At 46.4% G+C, this 22859-nt stretch overlaps 1 protein-coding gene across 12 annotated transcripts in view; it reads right to left on the bottom strand.

Moving 5' to 3' along the window:
* TRERF1 (transcriptional regulating factor 1) overlaps positions 1 to 18089 on the bottom strand; it is a 210301-nt gene extending 192212 nt beyond the window's left edge. For 8 of the 12 annotated variants that reach the window (XM_010818257.4, XM_005223550.5, XM_005223549.5 and 5 more), the window contains exons 1-2: positions 17515 to 17716; positions 17000 to 17084 (exon numbers count right to left, since the gene is read on the bottom strand). The gene's annotated coding sequence lies outside the window, so the exon portion shown is untranslated. The other 4 variants (XM_010818254.4, XM_010818255.4, XM_010818256.4 and 1 more) reach the window with 4 other exon arrangements.
* Between the last annotated feature and the right edge of the window lie 4770 nt (positions 18090 to 22859).

The following is a 22859-nucleotide window of genomic DNA, read 5'->3' on the forward strand; positions in this document are numbered from 1 at the left end:
GAAAATACTCATAATGTCAAATAATAAAGGATACAAAAATTAGCCTTTGCTTTCTGCTATTATGACACGTGTCTGTGTGCATGCTCAGTCACTCAGTCATGTTTGACTCTGTGGCCCCATGGACTGTAGCCCGCCAGCTCCTCCGTCCATGGGATTTCCCAGACAAGAATATTGGAGTGGGTTGCCATTTCCTCCTCCAGGGGATCTTCCTGACACAGCGATGGAACCTGCATCTCCTTTTCTCTTGCATTGGCAGGTGGATTCTTTACCACTGAGCCACCTAAAAAGCCTCCATTATGACATAACTTCCAGTAAACTGTCCTGTATAGAACAACCACGAAAACCACTGTAAATAAAATGTAAACCATTGTAAATAAAATACAAAACAAAACAATAATAATAACTGCTGGTGTGGCACAGGAGTACAACGAGGCAGCTAGGACTTAAGAAGCCGAGCTCTTAGGAAAGGGACGCTTCTGAGACGCATATTAGTACTAATGCTTCCCCTGAGGACGTTTGCCGATTTGGTAGAACCAACATTAAGGTGAAAGAGAAGGCAGCAAATTAAAGCTTGCAGCAGCTTCCTCCCTGGACTGAGAAGACAGAAACTGGAGTTCAGGGCCATGACAATAGTCAGGATTTGAGAGGCCAAGATTCCAGACAAAAAGAACACACATAAGTGAGCCCAATATTCAGCAGCAGTTTCCCCTCAAGGCGTTGGCTGACACCTAACCCAATGTGTGTACAAGGCTAGACGCTGGGAACCTAGCAACAACAAGCTATTAATAGGGGTCCAGTGGTTAAGAATCCACCTTGCAATTCAGAGGGCACAGGTTCAATCCCTGTTCTGGGAACTAAGATCCCACATGCCACAGAGCAACTAAGCTCTGAGCCACAAGTACTGGGTTGGGGGTTGGTTTCAGCTATGTGTCAAAACTAGAAAGTCCATATGCCACAGCTAGAGAGTCCATGCACCGTAAAAAGATCCCGCATGACGCAATAAGACCTGACGTAGCCTAATTAATTTTTTTAAAAAGAAGAAGCTATTAAAAGACTTAAAAGGTAGGTAGAGATTTTAGTAGTTTCACAGGGGCAGGAAGACAAAATCTGGAGATCAGGGCCTATGAAGAAAAAGGGACCCTAATAAACACCCACCTTACAAGTAAGGGCAAATCAGAAATACCAAGCTTAAATGAATCAAGGTGATACAGCCTGAGCCTCTATATTTTCCACGTAAAATGCCCAACATTCAGACAAAAATGACCAAGCATGTCAGGAAAAGGCCCAAACCAAGAGAAAAATACAATCATTAAAAATAAAGATATATTTTATCATAAATCAAATATTTCCAACAATAAAAACAAACTTAAGAAGTAAACAGATGAGTTTTATAGCAAAAAAAGAAACAACAGAAGAGATAATGGATGAATTAGAAGATAGAACAGTAGGAAAAAATATTCATATTACAGCACAGAAAAAACAAGAACAAGCTCACGGGGCATGCAGGACACCATGAAATGGTCTAACACGTACAGAGGTCTAAGATGAGAGGAATAGCGGGGCAAAGGAATATTTGAGGAACTGCCCAAGGCTTTTCTAAAACTGACCAAAAAAACACCAGCCCATGAATTCTAGCAGCTCTCCAAACTCCACAGGGCTCACACACCAAGAGTACCATACTTTTATGCACAGCATAGTAAAACTGGTGAAAACACAGCACCAAAGGTGGGGGGAAATACGTTCATTTCAAAGGAATCACAATAAAACTGCCAGATGACATTTTAACAGAAATGAAGGAAGGCAGAAGACAATGGAATGATATCTTAAAAGGACTAATTCTATACCTGGTGAAAATACCCTCCAAATATAAAGGCGAAAATGACTTTTTCAGACAAGCAAAAACTGAGAGAATTGTGACACCAGCATACACACACATATACACATAACAAGGGGGAGTTCTCCAAATAAAAAAAAATTAATCTGTGAGGAAAGCATGTATATGTTTTTACAGGGAGAAATGAAGAACACCAAAAAAAGGAAATATGTGAATTAATCTAAAACACTGTTGACTTTTAAAAACAATGGGATTAAATTCTTATGATAATTTTATATTATTTTATAAATAAAATATTTACATATTTAATTTAAATATATATTAAAATATATCTATTTGACCTAAATTTATATTTGAATATAAATATATTTATTTTAATTTAAAATATAATGTATTTATTTTATTTTTAAAATATAAATATATTTATTTTATATTTTAATTATGTTTTATATTACACTACAATAATTTATAGGATAAAATTCTTAGGAGAATTAAAATCACAACAAGACTTCAAAAGGAATATAAAGAAGGTATAACAGTCCCAGAAAATGGTGAAATGATCACTTCAGGGTAGATTCTTAAAAAAAAAATACAAAATCACAGACAAAGCATTCAACTGTGCAAAGGTGTATCTATTGAAAAAAAAAAAGGAAAAAAACACCACTTTTTAAAACAGAGGTTCTACCTAGACGATGGAATGAGGTTCTACCTAGACGATGGAATGAGGTTCTACCTAGATGATGGAATGAGGACTGCTTTTCATTTTCTTCATACTTTGTGGCATTTTCAGTAGAACAACTTTTCCCCTCAATATTTAGTTTCATATAACACTAGTCAGTATTTTCTTATACTTGCAGGGGGTAAAAGTAGCCTTCGTTTTCTTATAAAGATTTAAAAAGAACAAATTCCTAGAAAATTGGACCAAGATCCTGTATTTCTTCAGTCAATTATTAGCAACATTTATTCTAAGAATGCTGCTTGTCTACTGACCAACTATTTGACATATCCCGTGTCCTGGGCACAGAATGACTACTCATGCTAGGTTTGGTGAGAGACACCACACCTAAGTCCTTCTCGATAAGCACGAGGAAATTCTCTCTTCACTTCTGAGAATAACTCGGGTCATCTGTTTGGTCTTCCATAACAGAAATCCAAAGAGCCTACTAAATTAACAAGTAACAGTCATCAAGCAAGAGGCAGTTCCACTCCACTTTGCAGCAAGGAAAAAACTGAGCCCCAGAGAAGGAATGCATATTGTTTACAGAATAATTCATGTTACATAAGAAAGACCATTTTTTGAAAAACAGTAATATTAGGGTGGAGGGGATGCAGCATACTCTCGTATGCTGGTAGTAGGAATGAAAATTAATTTTATAACTGTGTGAAGAACAATTAGGAAATATTATCAAGAACCTTAAAAAACACCCACTCTCCTTAACACAGTAATTCTCCTTTCCAGGAATTTAGCCAAAGAAAACAATCCAAGATGTGATCAAAGATCTATGTATTTCTATGTTCCATGATCTATGTTCATCAAAGCACTATTTATTGTATAATAAATGATAAATTAATAATATAATAAACAATATTAACAATACATAATAACAAATGAGAAGTAAGGTAAATCTCTAATAAAAATGACTAGTTAAGTCCGGGGACCCAATGCCTGGTATACAGTATGTGCTACATAAATATATATTGAATACAGAATCCAAATAAGAGAATATTAAACAAGTGTTTCAGAATAAAAATGTTTCCCAAGAATATTTAATGAGCTAGATATTAAAGCATATGCAAAATAACCCCAATACTACTTTTAAAGCACAATATCATAGCTAATGCTTCTTGAGAATGTACTCTCTGCCAGGCACAGCCCCAAACGTTTTACACGTACCACCTCATCTCATCTCAACCAGTCCTAACAAGCTGTTGTTGTTGTTTCCAGTAACTGAAGGATCCTGGATTCAAACCCAGGCAGTCTGGGTTTGAATTTATATTAAGAACTTATACTCTTAATATACTCTTAGCCACTAGACTACACTCAAAAAAAAAATACTGGATGGAAATTACTAAAATGTTAATAAGAACGAATTAAAGAGAACTTAACGACAATTTTTATTTTGTTCCTTAGACCTGCCAATATTTTCTAAATTCCCTATGATCACTATGTACTATTTACAGCCTCTTTTTCCAAAACAAAGTCTTATGAACTCTTTTCATTTACCATTTACACAATTTCAGTGAAAAAGTCTTAGCTCTAACAAAGCTTTGAATCATATTTTTTTTTTTTTTTTGGCCCTTGCAGGGTGCAGGATCTTAGTTCCCCAACTAGGGATCGAACACATGCCCCCTGCAACAGAAGCTTGGAGTTTTAACCACTGGACCACCAGAGAAATCCCTGAATCATGTCTTCTCGAGGCCTTACAATCAGGAGCCATGACATTCTGATCAGAGAAGAGGGACGAGCCTAGACTGTGGACTTCTATTCCACAAATACAGGTTACTCTCTGGCTGCTGAAGTGCTGATTTTTACATATATTCTGCTGTTAATCTTCCCAATGGCCCTACCAAGTAGATGTGACTATCTCAGGAAATGGAGGTTAAGGAAGGTGAAGTGACTTTCCCAAGGTCATGAACACCACTCCAGCTCTGGTCAAAGGTCTGTCCACCAACCATCCCTCACAATCACGTAGAACAGTTGGGGCAGAGCTGAGAGCATGTCCAGGCCCAATCACTACATCCCTTGGTACCTCCATTCCCTCACTTGTATGATAGGGATAATAACGCCTTTCTCACAGGTTGCTTTGAGGCTTAAATGAGGTAATATATGTAAACTGGTGGCGTGTATTTGCGCTTATTAGGGAGCTGTTACACTCTGAAATGCATCCTGCCCCCAAACGTGCACAATGTGAGGTCACCACAGCCTCATCTACTGAAAGAAAAGAATCCTCTTATGCTTCTCTAAAGCCTACCATCCTGGTTCCCTCTTAACTATCTCAGAGACTGGACTGATCTCAGTTACATCCCAGGCTCCTTTTCAAAACTCTCTACACAGGCTTCTTCAGTTTAAGCCCCCAAAAGTATCCTCAGAGAAGAACCTGGCACGAGTCTGCAAAAACAGAAAGGCTGAAATCCCAGCCTCGGAGCCCTGCACTTCTACTCGGATTTGATCACAAACTGAGGCTTGGGATGACCCAGAGTGAGACGTTCCCTGGAGGGACATGAATAGGCGGGCATAAGGCGGCAGGGGAGGGGGAAAGAGGACAGCCACCAACCAAGCAGAGAGTGGACGGGGGTGGGGGAGGGTCCCAGTACATGGCAGGGGGCCTCAAAAGCAAAAGGGGTGCAAGGACCCAGAAGAAGAATTCTTCTTGCAGTCTCCCTTAGAATTGGAAAAGAGCATCTAAAATGGAGAGACACCCACTTCTCTAGTGGTCCAGGGTTAAGACTTTGCCTTTCAATGCAGGGGGTGTGGGTTCAATCCTTGGTCAGAGACCTAAGCCCCACAAGCCTCCATGGCCAAAAACCAAAACATAAAACAGAAACAACACTGTAACGAATTCAGTTCACTTCAGTTCAGTTGTTCAGTCATGTCCGACTCTTTGCGACCCCATGAATCGCAGCACGCCAGGCCTCCCTGTCCATCACCAACTCCCAGAGTTCACCCAAACTCACGTCCATCGAGTCAGTGATGCCATCCAGCCATCTCATCCTCTGTCGTCCCCTTCTCCTCCTGTCCCCAATCCCTCCCAGCATCAGAGTCTTTTCCAATGAGTCAACTCTTCACATGAGGTGGCCAAAGTACTGGAGTTTCAGCTTCAGCATCATTCCTTCCAAAGAACACCCAAGGCTGATCTCCTTCAACAAAGACTTTAAAAATCGTCCACATTCAAAAATTAAAAAAAAAAAAAAAAACTTTAAAAATAAATAAAATAGAGAAAGAAATGGTAGAAAGCCCTGACTCGGCAAGATGGCAATGCTACTCTTTCCGCATCACTGCCGCAGCCCGGAAGTCCAGACCCTTAGCCCTCTTACGCCTGCACTTCCAACATTTTCCTAACTGCTCTCTCTCGGCCTGCAGGCTCAGCAAGGCCAGCCTGTCTTTCCACACCTCTCAGGGTAATTTTTCTAATACATAAATCTGATGTGGCCCCATCCCAAACCTTCAGTGACTTCTCCACTGCCGACAGGGTCAAGATTAAGTTCCAGACCATGGCACTGAGTACCCCCTGCCCAATCCTTTGCTTATTCCTCCAGCCTCTTCGCCTGAAATGTCATTAACTTCTTTGTGCCAGGCCTCACCTGGGGTCTAGGTATACAGTGATAAGCAAGACATGACACAGATGAACAAGACCCAGTTCATGCCTTTAAGAAGCTGAAAGTCACGCTGGGGAGATAGATACATGAGGGGATGCTGTAATCCAGACGGACAGGGAGACGGAAGTCCTGCCTGTCTGGGGTGTTTAGGGAATGCCTCTGGAGGAAGTGGGAGTGAGCCAGGTGAGGGGCAATGGAAAGAACATTCCATGCTAGAAAAAGCCTCAGAACACAGTTTGACAGCACTCTCCTGACAGAACTTCTCCACTAGCAGAAATGTCCTACATCCATGCTTTCCAATATGGCAGTCACTAGCCGTGGGTGGCCACTGAGCACTTGACATATGGCTAGTGCAACTGGGAAACTGCATTTTAAATTTTATTTATTTTTAAATTAATTTAAATTTAACTGGACACAAAGAGCTAATGGCGACCATGCTGCACGGCACAGTTCCAGAGCATTCAACTAAGGGTGATGTGAAATGAAGTTAGATGGGTAAGCCTTGAAACAGAAGTGGCACTGCAGTGAGGCCAGACTGTATGTGGCTTCCTATACTAATCAAGCTGCAGTGGTCCCCTCCCCCTGGTCTAGCTGTAAGCACCCCTGGAACCCACACAACCCACCCACATACCACCTCTCTCTGAAGACTTCCCTCCTACTTACTATTTCTGAAGTTTTGTCTTTTTCTAGGGAGGCATCACTGTGTATCGTCATACTTCTATGTTCTATATATGTTCTTCTAACAGTCCTCCACTAGACTTTGAGCACCTTCTCTTACTTTTCTAGTACATCCAGCCACTGGAACAATCCCAGCACACGGGAGATAATCAGTAAATGCCTGATAAACAAGCGAGTTATCAGGTGTTGGGGGGGCGGGGGGAGCAGGGCATTCACCTCTTCTAACAAAGACGTGAGCCCCTAACGTGACCTTTCTTAGAATGCCAGCTCTGTCCAGGAGGGCACCAGCTCTCATGATCGCCCTGAGCACTTTACCCTTACCAACCATCAGCATGCCTCGTGGTGGCTCTATTTTCCCCAAATTCCTAGAACCCAGACGCCTGTACAAGGACGGTGATGAGCCAAATTTTAAAGGCGGCGTGGCCTAGCGATCAGGAGCCAGTCTTTGGAGTCAGTCCTAGGTCTGGAGACCAGCTGGGCAACATAGCCCCTGAATGTCCTGAAATGAGTTACTAAGCCTCAGTTTCTTTGAGTGTAAAGTAGGCATCATGTCTGCCTCTTACAACTGTGCAGATGACACTGACACTCTACACAGTCAGCTCTCTCTAAGCTCTCTCTAAGCAATAGCTACCATTCCTAAAGCCATGTGGAACCCTCACTTGGGTTCCCTGTGGCATGTGCAATTCCTGAGCCTCTCAATTGGCTCTTCACGATGCTCCCCCAGATGCAAGGGATATAATCCAATCTCTGACTCACAACACAGTTGCCAAAAATCTCCTCAAGTTCCCAGGAGAAATTTTATTTTAATTCCCTCTAACTTTAAAAATTAAACAGTCTTCACAGCATTTTGGGGTGGCAGGGGTGAGGACGGAGACCGTGAAATCCAGCAAGCTGCTTCGAAAAGGTTACAAACTGATTGGAGAAAGAAAAGGAGAAAGAAGCTGGAGGGGGTGGGGGGGGATGGGGACAATCCCCTGAGTTTTTGCTATTATTGAATACCCCAACTCTCAAAGCAGCCCGGCAGCCCCCTCCTCCACGTGGGCTAAGCTCCGTTAATGAGAAAGCGGAGCTCTGCCTACATTACCACAATAATGATTTCCCCGTTGCATTTTTACATGCCTGCTGCTTTATCATAGCAGAAGTAGACATATATTTTCAATAAATCCCTTCTCTCTCCTTCCTCCTCCCCAACTCCAGCTCTCCCAGTAAATGTCGCTCCCTCCGCGCCCTCCCCCACCGCAATCCCAACCCCGGAGCACAATGAGTTCCACTAATCAAAACAGAAAGAAAAAGAAAAATGGAAAAATCACAGCTGCTGAAAAACAGCATTCGCTACAAGTCAAAGCCCTCCACATTTTTTCTGCAGGCAGCGTTTACTTCTTCAAGGACACAGCACCCCTCCCCTATCAGAAATCTTACGTAGAGTTGCTCCAAGGGGAGGGAGGGGGGGTGGTGAAGAAATCTAATATTCACTCTTTCCTATTTTGACTAAGCCAGCACAGACAGAAATATAGATAAGGCCTTGAATAACTGATTTAACAAAATGTCACTTATTAAAAGAGATGGGGGGATGGGGCCACATTTGCATTTGAGAGCTCAGTTAAACCATCCCACTAAAGCCTGCCAGGCCAGAAAGGCAAGGGGGAAGCAAACATTTCTCTGGTCTGGTCTCCTTCAGGGCTGCAAGAGCTGACCCTGGTGGCATAGAGGCCAGGATTTCTCCCTCCACCAAGAACTGATGGGGAGAGAACCAGAGAGGCAAAACCGAAGCAACAAAGCAGCTGGAAGCATTTACAGTGTACTGTATTAACCAGCACCAGGCTCTGCGCTAGGCGCTGGGGGTGCAGAATTGAGTGGTGACCCAGTTCTGGCCTCCCCAGGGCAGTCTAGAAGGAGTGAAAGACACGCCCAGTGGTCAAGATGACAACAGTCCTGCAAGCCAAGGGCTGCAGGGGCCCAAGGGTATCCCCCCCTCCCCAACCCCCGCAGCCCACCCCACAGTTTGGCCCAGGACCAGGCACATGGAGCCCTCAAGAAAGACTTCAGGAATGAGGAGCTGCACTGTGAAATTGTCTGAATTCCATGCTGGTCTCTAAAGAAGCTCAGACCCTTCAAAAGGAAAGAGGCCACCAAATGTCCTTACCTACCCTGGCTCCCCTTGAAAACCCCTCAGCTCACGTGTGTTCCCCCAATTAAAACACAGAAGTGGACACGTCCCAGCACTTGAAAATCAGCTCATTATGGGCAGCCTTCAGTTGAATTTTAAGGGAGTTGGGTATCTCCCATTGTGATGACAACAGAGGGAACTCAAACGACCCTCCTACTAAAACTCCTTGGGTATTGACTCCATTATTTTTTTCTTTTCCTTTTTTAAGAAGCTTTCAAAGAAGTGGGACTGGAGGTGGTTTCCCAAAGATGAGGACTGGCTCTCAGGGCAGCCTCTGTTAAGACAAAGAAACCCTAGGGGCCCTCAGGAAGCCTCCCCAGGTAGCAACCTGTTCTGGGCCCAGTTGTTCAAAGGCAGAGCCTGAAGACTGAAGGCCAAGATCTATTATAGAAATGACCACGGAGGGGCCCCATAGAGGGGCCAGGCTGAAAGTAGGAGGTCGATGAAGAATAGCCACTAGATCTGTTAAAGTCAAGTTTTTTGGCTTTCATCACGAAGCAGACTTAAAGCTATGTGCTACAGCACGAGCCAGACGATTGAATTTTTTGAAAAATGTAATGCCCAAAACATGCTTAAGTCATCTGAATATTTCCAGCTAAGGTCCTTGGAGTTCTAACCCCCAAATTCCCAGAGGATCTTCTTGGCTTCCAGGATCCTTAGCATTTATTCTGTACCACACCTCTTATTGAATACTATATAGCATTATCTGTTTGAGGGTACACAAAATTTGGAGGCCATTCAAATTCTGGCATTAAACTAGAGCTTTGGATGCTGGCTGGACATGTGACTCTGGGTTAATCACTTATTTATATTTTTTTCAATTCCACTTCTTTAGCCTCACTTTCCTCAGCTGTAAAATTAAAGTAAAAGCTACCTCCTATGGTTGCTGCAAGACAGTTAAAAATAAGACATGCCTAAGAGGCTCTGGACCTGTAACATGATAGGTAAACACTAGTTATTACAATGACGTCATCCATTTCCTCTCTCTCTCTGATTTCTCGTTGATTATTTTCCCTCTCTATGAAACCAAACTGATATCGGTTCTACTGATCTCTCATAACTGACAACTCGTGTTTATTTTACAAATACAGGAAGAAGTCCCCTTATCCACAGGTGTGCAAAATTTCACTAACTTCTGAATCTAGGAGATGGGTACAGTGGAGTTCATTATACTAGTCTGTCTGCTTTTGTGTGCGTTGAAGTGTTTTCATAGTAAAAATTAATTCTAAAATATATAAATAAAGCCTCAACCTCTGAGGCAGAGGCCAGGGGTCTGATTAGTAAGAAGCACCAGTTACTTTTTAAAACTAGAAATGACTTTCCAGCATACACAGTAAGACTGAGTGCTAAGGACTGTTCTCAGGTAGACTCAGCTTTATGGAACAGTCCTCATTTGCAAAACAAATTCAGAAGGTGAATGAATCACTGCTAAGACCACTGGACCACTGCTGGCGTTCTTCCCTGGGTTCAAGGTTCCCCTGTACCAAATTCACAAAACAAGTTCATTTGGCCCTTTGAGTGGGCAGGTCTCAAATTCTATATATGGAATCAGACCGTGAACCTATAAAGACTGGCATTTCACAGCCAGCCCTGCTGATGCCAGCTTTCCGGCAGTAAGAGCAGTTTCACTCAAAGAAATCACAGAGGACTTGAAAACCCCAAACAGAAAGCGGCTCCCAGCAGGGAGCAAGAGTGAGAGTGGACACAGTGTACCGGGAGGGGGGGTTTCAGCAGAAGCTTCGGAGAACCGAGGGAAGTTGTTCATTGGTTGTCAGGTTTCACATCTAAAAAGAGATCCGGCTGAAGATCACTGCACCTCGCTGCCGCCCATGTGCCACACCGCTTACAGTTTACATCGCACTTTGCGTACATTATCTGATTCCATCCTCACAACTCTCACAGAAGAGGCGGCAGATGGTATCACCTTCTTCTTACAGATGCGGAGACAGACTCGGAGGCTGACTTGTCCAGAGCCACACGACGGGGCTGAACCCCCAACCCAGATCTTCTGACCCTCTCCTCGCGCACTCACCTGCCAGACAGACCCCATCAATGGGGCCACCGGCGCAGTCTATGGCAAATTTTTGTTAAAGGCCACCTGAAGAAGAAACAACCCTTTCGCCTTTTATTTTTTATCCCTCCAAACGTATGACACCAGTGCCCACCAACTTTTGAATAGGGCTGCAAAGCTCAGATGTCTTTTCCCAATTATAGTTTTCAAATCAGTCTAACGCGAAGCTCAAATTACTTTAACTGAAGACTCTTTTCCCCAAGCGAAAGAATCCTGTCTTTCCTCTGTACTGCTCCGTAATGCAGTCAAATGTTCAGAAAAAAAACGCAGTACAATTTTCTGATGCAGTCTTAACCCTTGTCGTCTCTGGCTGGTGTCAAAGCCCGACCTCAAAGCTCCTGCCCAAGGGGAGTGGGACCTCAGCCTGGAGAGACAGAGCACATAGCTGCCCCAGCAGCTCCTCAGCTTTCCCTCACTGCCACCTTCACTCTTCCTGGATCTTCCCTCCAGGTCATCATGAAGGAAGTGTCCCTCCCTCCTCCCACCACGGCCAGATCTTCCCCACAGACTTTCTCAAGGACTTTTGCTCAGGCTGACCCCACCCATTGCTCAAGATCAATCCCTCCCTCTCCCTGATCTTTCCCATCATCACACACATAGACCAGCAGCACCTGCAAACCCTTCCCTCTACATGCACATCCTGCCAGCTCCCCCTCCATTTCTCTGCCCCTCTTTCACAGTCAAACTTTGCCCCAAAGTTGTCTACACATGCTATTCCGGGGTTCTTCACCTCCTATTCCCCTCCCGACCTCCTCCAATTTTGCTCCCACCTAATCCATTGCTCCACTCAAATTGTTCTTTGCAAAGTCGCCAGTGGCTTCCATTTTGCCAAATCTAGTGGTGACGTTTCTGGCCTTAAATTCATGAAACATTTAACACACTTCTGGCCCAAACACACACACACACACACACACACACACACACACACACACACACAGCCTTTTCTTATCTCTCAATAGACTCTTTAGAGCACCTCATCCAGTCTCCTGGATTTAAATACCACCCTTTGGCTGATGGTTCACACATTTTGATCTCCTGCCTGGCCATTCCTCTGGGGCTGGATGCTGTAACAGACTGCAAGCTTAACATCTCCATCTTGAATCTAACAGGCATCTCACACTTGGCAGTGCCCAAAGTGAAATCGCTTTAGTCTCCTCCCTGGGACTCTCCCTTGCCCCCATCTCAGCAAAGAGTACCACCTGTGTGTATGCAACCACCCCCATCAGAAACTTCCTCTTTGGATTCCTCCTCCTTACCTTCCACCAGATCCATCAGCAAACCCTGCCCATTCTACCTTTAATGTGTGTCTCACACCCACCTGCTCCCCTGCATTCAACTTCTGTCACGTCCCCAACTTGGCCTGCTCCAAGTGCCTTTTACTGTGCTCCCTAATTTCACTCCTACCCTCTCGACCAATACCATCCCCTTTAAACATAAGTTAGGGGATGTCAATTCCCATTACAAACTTTCAGTGACTTCCCACTGCCCTTCAATGAAACTCAAACCTTTCCAAGGCCTGGAATTCTGCAAGATCATTTCAAACGCCCTCTCCCCCTCCCTCTTACCCACCTTGTCTCTTCTTAGCCCCACCCCCACCCCGCACCAAGTTCTTCCACATAGACTTCCTTGCTCTGCCTGATGCTCCCTGTCTTCCTCCACTCCCAATCCCCAGAGAGGCTTTTTGAGGCTACTTTAAGTAAGTCCAGGTCACTGCCCTCTGTGGTTTCATCTGAGCATTTATGGCATTTTGGAAGATATATTTCTTTACATGTCTGCCTCCCCTCTGGACTGTAGAATAAATGGTAGGGTAGTGGATGCGTAGAGAAAGATGATAATGTCTCTTTTAATTATCAGTATATACCCAGAGCAGTAACACAGTGCTTAGGAAACAGTAGGTGCTCAATAAGGAGCTGCCAAATGTACGCATGAATAAACCAGATCCGGTTACAGCATGAAAATAACTGTTAACCTCCAGCCATTTAAGCACATAGGTTCTTTTTCCCCTTCCTCTCTATCAAAAAAAAAATTTTTTAAGTGTTACTAAACCAATAGCTCAGTACATAGCACTCATCCCCAGCTTGTCTTCCATGAGGAAAAAGCAAAAATCGTCTTTCTTCAGTAAACTCAAATTTACCAGAAGTCCCTACAAGCAGCTGCTGTGAGAACTTAAACATTTTTAGACAAAATTCCAGAAGTTTTTTGTTGTGTATTTTCTTTAACCCAGAGGAAAAGTTTATTAAGAGAGCCATGGAATCAAACTTACATAACCAGGACTATATTATTCTTTAATATGCCACAGCACCCTAGCTGAAAAACACGCCAATATCTCCAGTTGCTCTAGTCTCCCCCTCCCCACAAAAGAAATCATCTAAGTTTTAGTCTCCCCTTTATTTCATTGGTTCCTCTCTGATGTGCAAATTCAGACATATTATTAATCCATGAGATTCCAGCTGATTCTCCTCCCTAAATCACAGTTTCATGAGGTCAGAAATAAAATGAGCTGAATTCAACTGTTTTTAGAGCAGGACAGTCAACACCCGTCTCTACTGCCTGAGGTCTGAACCACTTGTCTGGATCCTTACTTCTCATGTCAATACTCAAGGTCAATAAAAACATCAAGAGCTTTTCCCCCAAAAGTGCCTGTGGTAAAATATACGTTATTGCAGAAGGGACAGTAATACAATATCATTATTATGAACCTTATCACAAATACATGACCAAATCCCAATAACCCACTTGTGAATTCTCCACAGAAAGTGGGTAAAGCCACACTGGGTGTTCTGGTCTCCCACTCCTCCCAGGACTACCTCCCCCTGCTGCCTGGGAATAACAGCTCAATTAACCTTAGATTTGACCAGGCATAATTAGGCAGGTGAACCAGTTGGCTGGAGGGGAAAACTTCCAAGATGAACTGAAATTATTTTCGGTGTCTGGGATTATATGCCCCACTCTTTATTAGCACATATAATTGGGAAATGCACTCCCCCCACCCCCCGCACCACCCCCAGCACTTTTTTCCCCCTAAGACAAAAGTATTTCCTTGCATTTGACAGTCAAGATTATCAGGCCACTCAAGAGTCCTTGTTGGAATGCCAAGGTATAAATCCACTCTCTCCAGGAGAAGACAAAAAGAGAAGTTAATCAACGCCCAAGTCCATGAGGCAATCTGGCCGTTGGCCCAGGAAGAGACGGACTGTGGAGATCTCTTGAGACTTCTCTCCACAAGACCGAGTCACAGAATTTCAGAGACGGATGCAACTCTCGGATCAAACCATGCATTTTTAAGATAAAAATTCTAAAGCCCAGAAATGGTTAGATGCTGATAACCTCCCCACTTTTCTTTCCAGTGACGCTGTCCTCCTCGCCTAAGAATCAAATCACCTTAAAAGTTCTTGTCATTTTACAGATACTGTAAACTGAGCTAATGGCTGAACACAAGACAATTTTACCATTTCCTGATTAATCAGCTTTATAGACAATTCTCATGCTTCTCACAAAAAAAAACAATGCTTCTGATTCTTAGGACCAAGCCACCCATCAGAGCAGGAGAAAAAGAATTTTAAGTAAGTCTTGTTTCTGTGACCACATATTTTATTATATAAGCAGCAAAGAACACTACAGACTATCGCCTCTTTTACAACGAAAGCTCCTACCTCAACAAAAACCACAGGCCCAAGTGGGTTAAAAGAGGCAAAACTGAGTACTTTCCACACAGTTCATAGAACAACTGTTTTCACAGCAAGCTCACATAAACGCTATGTGATATTAACACATGCCTGCTATGTGGAAGCCTGCTTACCAAGCTGTGAAAAGACCCATGCTTACTATGGAACCCGCAAAATTAATCTTCTCAGTGCTCATAAAGCAGAAGGGAAACGCTTTTTTTTGAGATGTCAAGCAGGCTTCTTAAACAATTCTTTGGCGAAAATGGACATGCCTAAAAGGGCGGAGCCCAAAGAGGTGTGTCACTGCCTGTATCAATTCCTATAAATCAAATCCTGACAATATTTTTAAAAGAATGAATTATGATTCATGGGCCTTCAAACCTTTATTACCACAAGAACATTCTCAGAAGAGGGAAAAAAAGCTCCTGTGACTTGATTAATGGCCAAAGCAAGACAATAAAATAAATCTCATAAATTAAAAAAAAAAAAACCTGAATGACTGCTCTTGGCTTCAAGGGTAGACTGTAAATAATTCCCCTTCCCTGGGATAAACACACATAAAGATTTTGTTTACCTTCCCAGCATATACATCAACCAGACTCAGATTTTCAGCAGGGGAAAAATAATAGCTAATTTGTTTAACGAATGCCTAGTTAGGAACACTTGATAAGTGGCAATAATATTTAATTCCCAGCTAACTCAACTCTCAAGCTGCCAAATATCAAATTCTCAATCTGGAAATCTGATGACAGGAAGGAAAGAAAAAAAAAACAACTCTCCATCAGTAACATGTACAGAGCTCATTTTTTTAAAACAGATTTTTTTTTTCCCCTGCTAGTATTGAGCTTGTCTACAGAACTGCAGAAAGCTTAACCAACTTTAGTTAACCACATTGCTTACTGTTTACTCCCTGACTCTTCTAAACATATCTTGGTTTGAATCCCTGATGCTAAAATTATCCTGACCAAGTTAAAATTCCTAGCATATTTATGGTGGTGATCGTTTCATAATGTACAAAAATACTGAATTGCTATGTTATTCAACTAAAACTAATACAATGCTGCAAGTCAATTATACTTCAGTTAAAGGAAAATAAGGAATAAATAAACCTCCCAGCATAATAAAGGTACGTGACAGCCAAAGACCTACAACTCATCTACAGAAACCAGTAGGCTGAGGACCAGTTAAAGAGGCACAGAGAAGCAAAGAGGGCAGGTTAACTAGTTAAGCGCTGACTACTCCTCCTTGTTATCCTTCCACTGAGCACCAAAACCACATTTTCCATCACCAGACTGCTTTCCTGAGACAGTAAGTGATGCAGGAGGTTGGTACCAGTTGGGACAATGTAAAACTCCTTTCTTAAAGCTCTGCTCCATGGCCTGCTAAAAAGTGCAAACAGCCGGCATTTTTTAAAGAACTCTTCGGCCATCCCTGGATCCGTCATTCCTAAGCATCACTTCCATGCACTTCACGAGACAGCCGGGGCCATGCTGTTAGCAACCCGCTTCACCACGTTCACTTGCCAAAGCCGCGTCTAGCGTGGGGAAGAGTTTCCACAAAGCTGGCTCTAACGGGCCAGTCGAAGGCACACGGAGGAACCAGAAGTCATTTTCTTTTAACCTAAGGATGGCAGGCGCACATGCTCCAGCCCAGTGCCGGCCAGAGGCTGCCCGCCAGGTGCTCTTGGCCTCTGCCAGTGAATGGGTGGTTTTGTGCTGTTTTTTAAATATCTATTTCTTTAGACCACCAGCAGTAACTTCCCAGCCTCCCCGAACTGAAGTTGGGGAGTGAAGGGATAGGTTTACTCCCTTATACATTTCTCCCATCTGGGTGGCCACTTTAACTTCTGGGGAGTACCCATGCCCCGAAGAGCCCACAGGAGCGTATACATACACATATGCATCATGTCAAAACCCCCAAAAAGCACATCCCTAGAGTCCTGCGGTTTCTTGGCTGGAAGAATGAAGGCCTTATAACAGCACAACCTTCAATTGCAAGCTTCACCACCACCATCACCCTTTAAGCTGGGGCTGCCAATTACAGCGCCCACCTCACCCCTCCCCCTTTGCTGGGATGCTGTGCAGCGCAGAGAGGGGAGAGGGAAGAAGGGAAGCAGAGAAGGCCCTGCGAACATACTGAAAGTAAAAAAGTGGGGGGAGACGTCTCCTAATCCATCCCCCCACTTTTTCCTTCCCCTCCCGTCTTCTCACGGAGCATCCCCCAACTAATTTTTTTTTTTAATGTAACTTAACAAGCTTCTTGCCTACCTTGGCTGTTTCTGCAACAAGTGCATAGGCAATCCGACAAGAAGACCAGTCTTCGCCTGGGGGGTGAGATGAGGGGCGAGCAGAGCTGATGGAGTAATTTCAATATTAATTTATGTCAGAGCCGCCTTCTCGAAGCGCTACTCACTTACAGTACTGCCCTTAGCCTGTAAACAAATATCGCTCCGCCAGGAAACATACTCCCCAGATGCAAGCCCCTCTCCCCAACAGGGAACCTGGCCCTTCGCCCCCCCACCCCACCCCCCGCCACCCGACAGCGTGCTTCCCCACCCCGGGTAGGAAGCGCTGGGTTTCCAAAGCACCAACCCAGCAGCTCCGCCACCACCCCAGCAAGAAACTTACTCGGTCCGTCTACGCCTCCACCCTCCCTTCAGGAAATCTACTCTCCATATGCATTCAGCCTCCCCGCAGGAAATCTGCTCCCCCCTCCCCCCTTCTGTATACATGCACCCCTCCCTCTCCTCCTCCCCACGCGCCCTCCCCGGCCAGAAACTTACTAGCGAGCAAGCGTGCAGGCTCTCCCGATCCTGGAAACTTACTCCCAGATATAGCGCCCGCCAGCCCCCTTTCCCGGCCCTGCTCCCCTTCCTGCCCTCCGCCGCAAGCAACTCCAAACTCTCTGCATCCAGCCACTCTCCCTCCCCGGTGGAAATTTGCAGCGCGGGGCCGCGCGCGTGCATCCACCCTCCCCTTCAGGAAACTTACTCCCCATCTGCATGCACCGCCTCTCAGCCATCGCTTAGAGGGAAGGGGGTGTGCTAGGGAGACAGAAATACATATGTATCTCTCGCCCCTCCCCCGGCCGCAGCCCACTCGGGGCCGAGCAGCGGTAACCTGGCCTTACCTTTTGCATTGCTCCCCACCCTCGCCCCCTCCCTTAACCCTCCTTATCCGCTCCCCGGCGCCCCCCTTTTTTCACCCATTACCCACCCCTAGCAACCGTTCCCAAGCTCCTCTCGGCCTTTTTTTTTTTTTTTTTTTAATCCAGGATGCAAATTCCTCCCCTGTCAGCAAATCGACTGTCAAATTATTTTCTTGCAAAAGGAGAAAGGCGGGGTGCGGTGGGGGGGAAGCAGAAGCAAAAAGGAGGGGGGGGGGCGGGGAAAGGGAGAGAGAGGGACAGAGGAGGGGAGAGATATCCCTCCGCAGAGCTGGGTCTGGCCGCGGGCGGGGAAGCAGGAAGTAAGGTGTCCAGCGCCTCGGCCGGCGGGTCCTCCGCCGCGGCCCCCGCCCGCGCCCCTTGTCCCCCGGGGCGCCGCACTCTGGCGGGCGCGGGCCGCCCGGCGCATTGTTCGCAGCCTCCCCGGCGATGCGCTGTCGACCTTATTATGTGTGCTCTGCTTGTGCGTGAGGTTGCACCTTTTGTAGGCTGGCGAGACTCTGGACGAGGATGGGGCAGAGGGCGCGGATCAAGTTGCTGCCCCGCGCGGGACCTGTCAGCCCCGGGGTGTGGCAGAGTCTCCGACGAGGCCGGAAAATCGAGGCCCGGGAGAAGGCGGCGTGGCCGGGGAGCTGCCGCTCGAGACCCGGACCAGTGCAGGATTGTTTCCTGCGTAGCCGTCCCGGTTATTGTAACGCGCTTTGCAATCTAACGACTGGGCTTTGGGTTTTCTGTTTATTTTTTAAGGGGCTGCAGAGATGCCAAGGTCTGAGTGGGCTGCGAGGAGACGGTCTGCGCCTACCCACCACTGCACCCGGCCTCAATGGGGCTGGGAGAGGGGCTGAGGCTCCCGGGAAGGGGCTGGAGGTTCGCGAAGCGCGCGGCTCCCGTCCCTCCGCCCCTATGGGGGCGGGGAGGGGGTGCTGCAGTCGGCGCTGGAACGGCAGCCCTCTGGGGAGGGGTCTCCATCTCCGCTGCGCAGCAGGCCGGGGAGGGAGGTTGCCTAGGAGAGGGGCCGGAACCGGGCGGCGGAGGGGAGGGGAGGGGGCGCGGGTGCCGCCGCGGCGCGCGCTCGCCCCTCCTCGTGCGCCATGACTGTGGAACGTGGTGCCGGGGAGGAGGGCCGGCCGCCGGGGGCCGCCCGGGGCTGCTCGGCATTGGTGCGGAAACCCGAGCCGGGAGCCGCTCCTCGCTCAGTCTCCTCCTCCTCCTCTGCGGGGGAAACCGCTGCACCCGAGCAGAGAGCAGCTGCGAGCAGGGGGCAGGGCGCGGGCTGAAAGGCGAGCCAAGGGTTCAAACCTCGGCGGCGCCAGGGGGGCGAGAGCCGGACAGCCCCCTGGTCCCTCAAAGGCGCAGCCGGCCTTTCGGTCCATCCTGGGACGCCAGCCTTTCCAGGAGGCTTCACGAGTTCAGGGAAACGTGAACCAAAGATGGTTGGGTGGCACAGACCACCTCGAGCCGGGTAGGGGGCATCTCTCTCGTTGAGGTCCCACAAGACAGCGAGTGCTTTTTGCTCCGGAGAAAGTTAAACCATGCGTTTTTCACTATGGGAAAATCGTTGCGCCCGTTCCCCCAAATCTTCGGGCAGCACAAATAAGGTGCTCCCGCTCCCCGGACCTTCGCCACTGTCCCCCACCCCCACCCCCACTCGGGCGCCGGGTGTGGACAGGGCGGGGGAAGGCTATATGGGAGCTTAAAGCATGAGGTCATGGGCAGAGAAGGCTGCTGCCAAAAGCGGCCGAGGTTTTTGTATATTTTGAGGGGTAACGGTTCTCCATCTTCAGCAGTGTTGAGTTCTCCCGCATAACCCTATAAATTCTGGGGCACCTGGGCCAGAGAGCCCCCGAAAGAAGAGGGGGCTCTGCGCTCTTTTCATTCTATGAGCTTTTGGCCGGTGCCCTACCCTTTTAGGGAGCCCTTCCACAGAATCAAAGAAAGTCGAGGGACAGCGCACAGTGTCGAGGGGTTTGAGAAAGATTCTGATTCCTCAGTCGTAGGTCATCTTCCAACCCGATTGCTTTCTGCGATGGCCTCCTGCCCCACCTCCGACCCATTCTTCCTAAGTGTCCAGAAGAATCTTCCTACAACTCCGGACTACACTCCTTCAAACCCCTCCCATTTGCTCTTAGAATAAAGCTCCGAAGCCCCCGCGCGATCTCGCCCCTACAGACCTCCACTCTCACGGCTCCTCCTCCTCTACTGTAAGCAGGGTAGTGCTTCTTTGTTCTGTGGCTGGGGGCGGGGGTAACCCTTCCCCCTCCACCTCTTCTTACTAACTCCTGCTAGACCTTCAGACTCGACTCACTGTCACTACCTCCAAGAAGCCTTCCTAAGGATACAGTCTCAGCTCTAACTCCCTCAGAGAGAAAAGACCCACCCTCGACCTCGCGGCAGCGGGGCTGTGGCCGAAGCTGGCCGCAGTGGCAGCCTTTTTCCAAGTGGAGGAGGAATAGCCAAGCTTGAGCGCCATCACTGACTGGGGACCGGACCTCCTGGGTGGGAGTTGACGAGGACAAAACCTCAAAACACCCTGTTTCCTCAAGAGACCTAGGAAAGGCAGCGGCAGTACCGCCCAGAAACCTCAGCTCCACCACCTCCCACCCCCGGCACACACCCACACTTGTAATGCAGGGAGAGGTCTTTTAATCTAAAACTCCTCCCTGGGGCAGATAAGGAACCTGAGACTTGAAGGGAGTAAGTAACCTGCCTAAGGTCAGTGAGGAAATTGACACCCTGGTCTTTCTTGCTCCTAAGCTAAAAGGAAGGATTGGGGACCTAAAGTATTGCTGCTGCACAGCCTAGGATGCCCGTGTCGCCTTCCAAGGACCCCTGCATGCTTAGCCCACTACGAACAGAGGGGTAGTAAGCCCAGTTGTTAGCCGGGCAGGCTCTGACCTTATTAGGCAAGTTACTTAACCCCACTTGGTTCAGTTTTTTGCTTGTAAAATCAGAATGATGGTACCCGCAGTGTAGTGTTTTGTGAAATTTTTATGAGTTTGTACATGTAAAGGCCTTAGAACAGAGTCTAGGCAAGTTCTTGGGTACTTGTGAGTGGGGTTTTTTACCCTCTCTTCCCAAGGACTCTAGAAAATCAGGGCCTCAGAGTCTTCCCATCAAAAACTGCCTAGGGCCTAGTAAACTTTGACAGCACCTATAAATGCACAGACAATACACATTACAAAGGATTTAGTTAGCCAACAGATCCAGCCCTCAACAACCCCAAATCTGGGAGCACTGGTTCTGGACTTTTAGAATGAGTGTCAGAGGGAGGGTGACTAAGGTTAAAATATTACCTGGGATCTTTGAAATCAGTGTCAGGCTGAAATAGTCCCATCCTGGTGCGAAACCTGCCTGAGATGACAGAAGCCTTCCCAGGGCTGCAAAAACTGTAAGGGGACAGGAAGGGAGTATAGCTCACTGGTAGAGCACATGCTTTGCATGTATGAGGCCCCGGGTTTGATCCCTGCCACCTCCAGGCATTGGTTCTGTTTGGGGGCTTCACTGGTGGCTCAAATGGTAAAGAATCCGCCTGCCAATGCAGGAGACACAGGAGATGGGGGTTTGATCCCTGGGTTGGGGAGATCCCTTGGAGACAGAAATGGCAACACACTCCGGTATTCTTGCATGGAGAATCCCATGGACAGAAGAGCCTGGTGGGCCCCAGTCCATGGGGTTGCAAAGAGTTGGTCACCACTGAGCCACTAACACTTTCACTTTCATTATTATTACTATTATTATTGTCATTAGATCTTAGTTTTCCCATTCTCAGCATTTACCCCATGATAAGAGAGGGTTGTTTTTTTCAATGAAATTCATTTTCTTGGAATTTGTTTGATGCATTTATAATGGTTCCAAATTCGAATCAACATTGAGACGTCTCCCTCCTTCCATCTCTACTCCTACCAGTTTTCCCTCTGTGGAAGGTCAGAAGACATGTTCAACTGTTGTCCAGCTGAGGTCTCTGGAGAACTCTTCGGACGCCTATTTAAATTTTTATGTCCAGGGCTTTCTTCTCCAATTCAGGCAGAATCAACCCCCTACTCCCAACCTCTCTACACCTTCAGACTCAATCCTAAACAGGTTTGTAGTAACAGTGATGAAGCACCACTCCTGGACTACTAACAAAAGCAGAAAACTTGTTTGTGATTCTTTCTCCTCCTCTACACTAGAAATAATAGCTAAGGTTTACTGAGTACTTTCTATGTGCCTAGCACTATGCTAAATTCTATATGTGCTTTCTCCTATTTTATCAGCCCCAAACCATCATCATTAATCTTATTTTACAGATGCAGACAGAAGAGGAGGATCAGAGAGATTACGTAACTTGCTCCAGTTTGCATCCAGGCCAACCTGAGCCCAAACACTCCCTTAACCACTAGGCCTTTTGCCTCTCTCCAATGCAGGAAAAACCCTGGTAGCCTGAAGAGGAAGGAGTGAAAAAGAGTTTGGGGACTTAAATTGTGGTTAGTTGCACAGTCGTGTCTGACTCTTTGCGACCCCACGGTCTATACCCTACCAGGCTCCTCTGTCCATGGAATTCTCCAGGCAAGGATACTGGAGTGGGTTGCCATTTCCTTCTCCAGGGGATCTTCCTCACCCAGAGATTGAACCCAGGTCTCCTGCATTGCAGGCGGATTCTTTACCATCTGAGCCACCAGGGAAGCCTTAGGCAGATCTTAATTCAAATTCTGGGTCATGCCCTAAGCAATGAGAACCTGGAAAGATTTCTTAACCCTTCTGAGCCCCAGTTCACCCACCTATGAACTGGGACCATACAATTCTTCCTTGGTCAAATGAAGTGAAAGTCAAATGCCTGTGAATAATGAGTTTTAAAAGGCATAGTAAACCAAATGCAATGTTTAGATCTTGTGTGGCTGTGATTAGAATAAACCAATTGTTTAAAAGACATTGTTGAGACAATCAGGGAAAGAAAATGTCAACTTGATATAGATGTCAAGAAAT

This window comes from Bos taurus, chromosome 23, assembly GCF_002263795.3.
Source record: "Bos taurus isolate L1 Dominette 01449 registration number 42190680 breed Hereford chromosome 23, ARS-UCD2.0, whole genome shotgun sequence".
Taxonomy (NCBI): Eukaryota; Metazoa; Chordata; class Mammalia; order Artiodactyla; family Bovidae; genus Bos; species Bos taurus.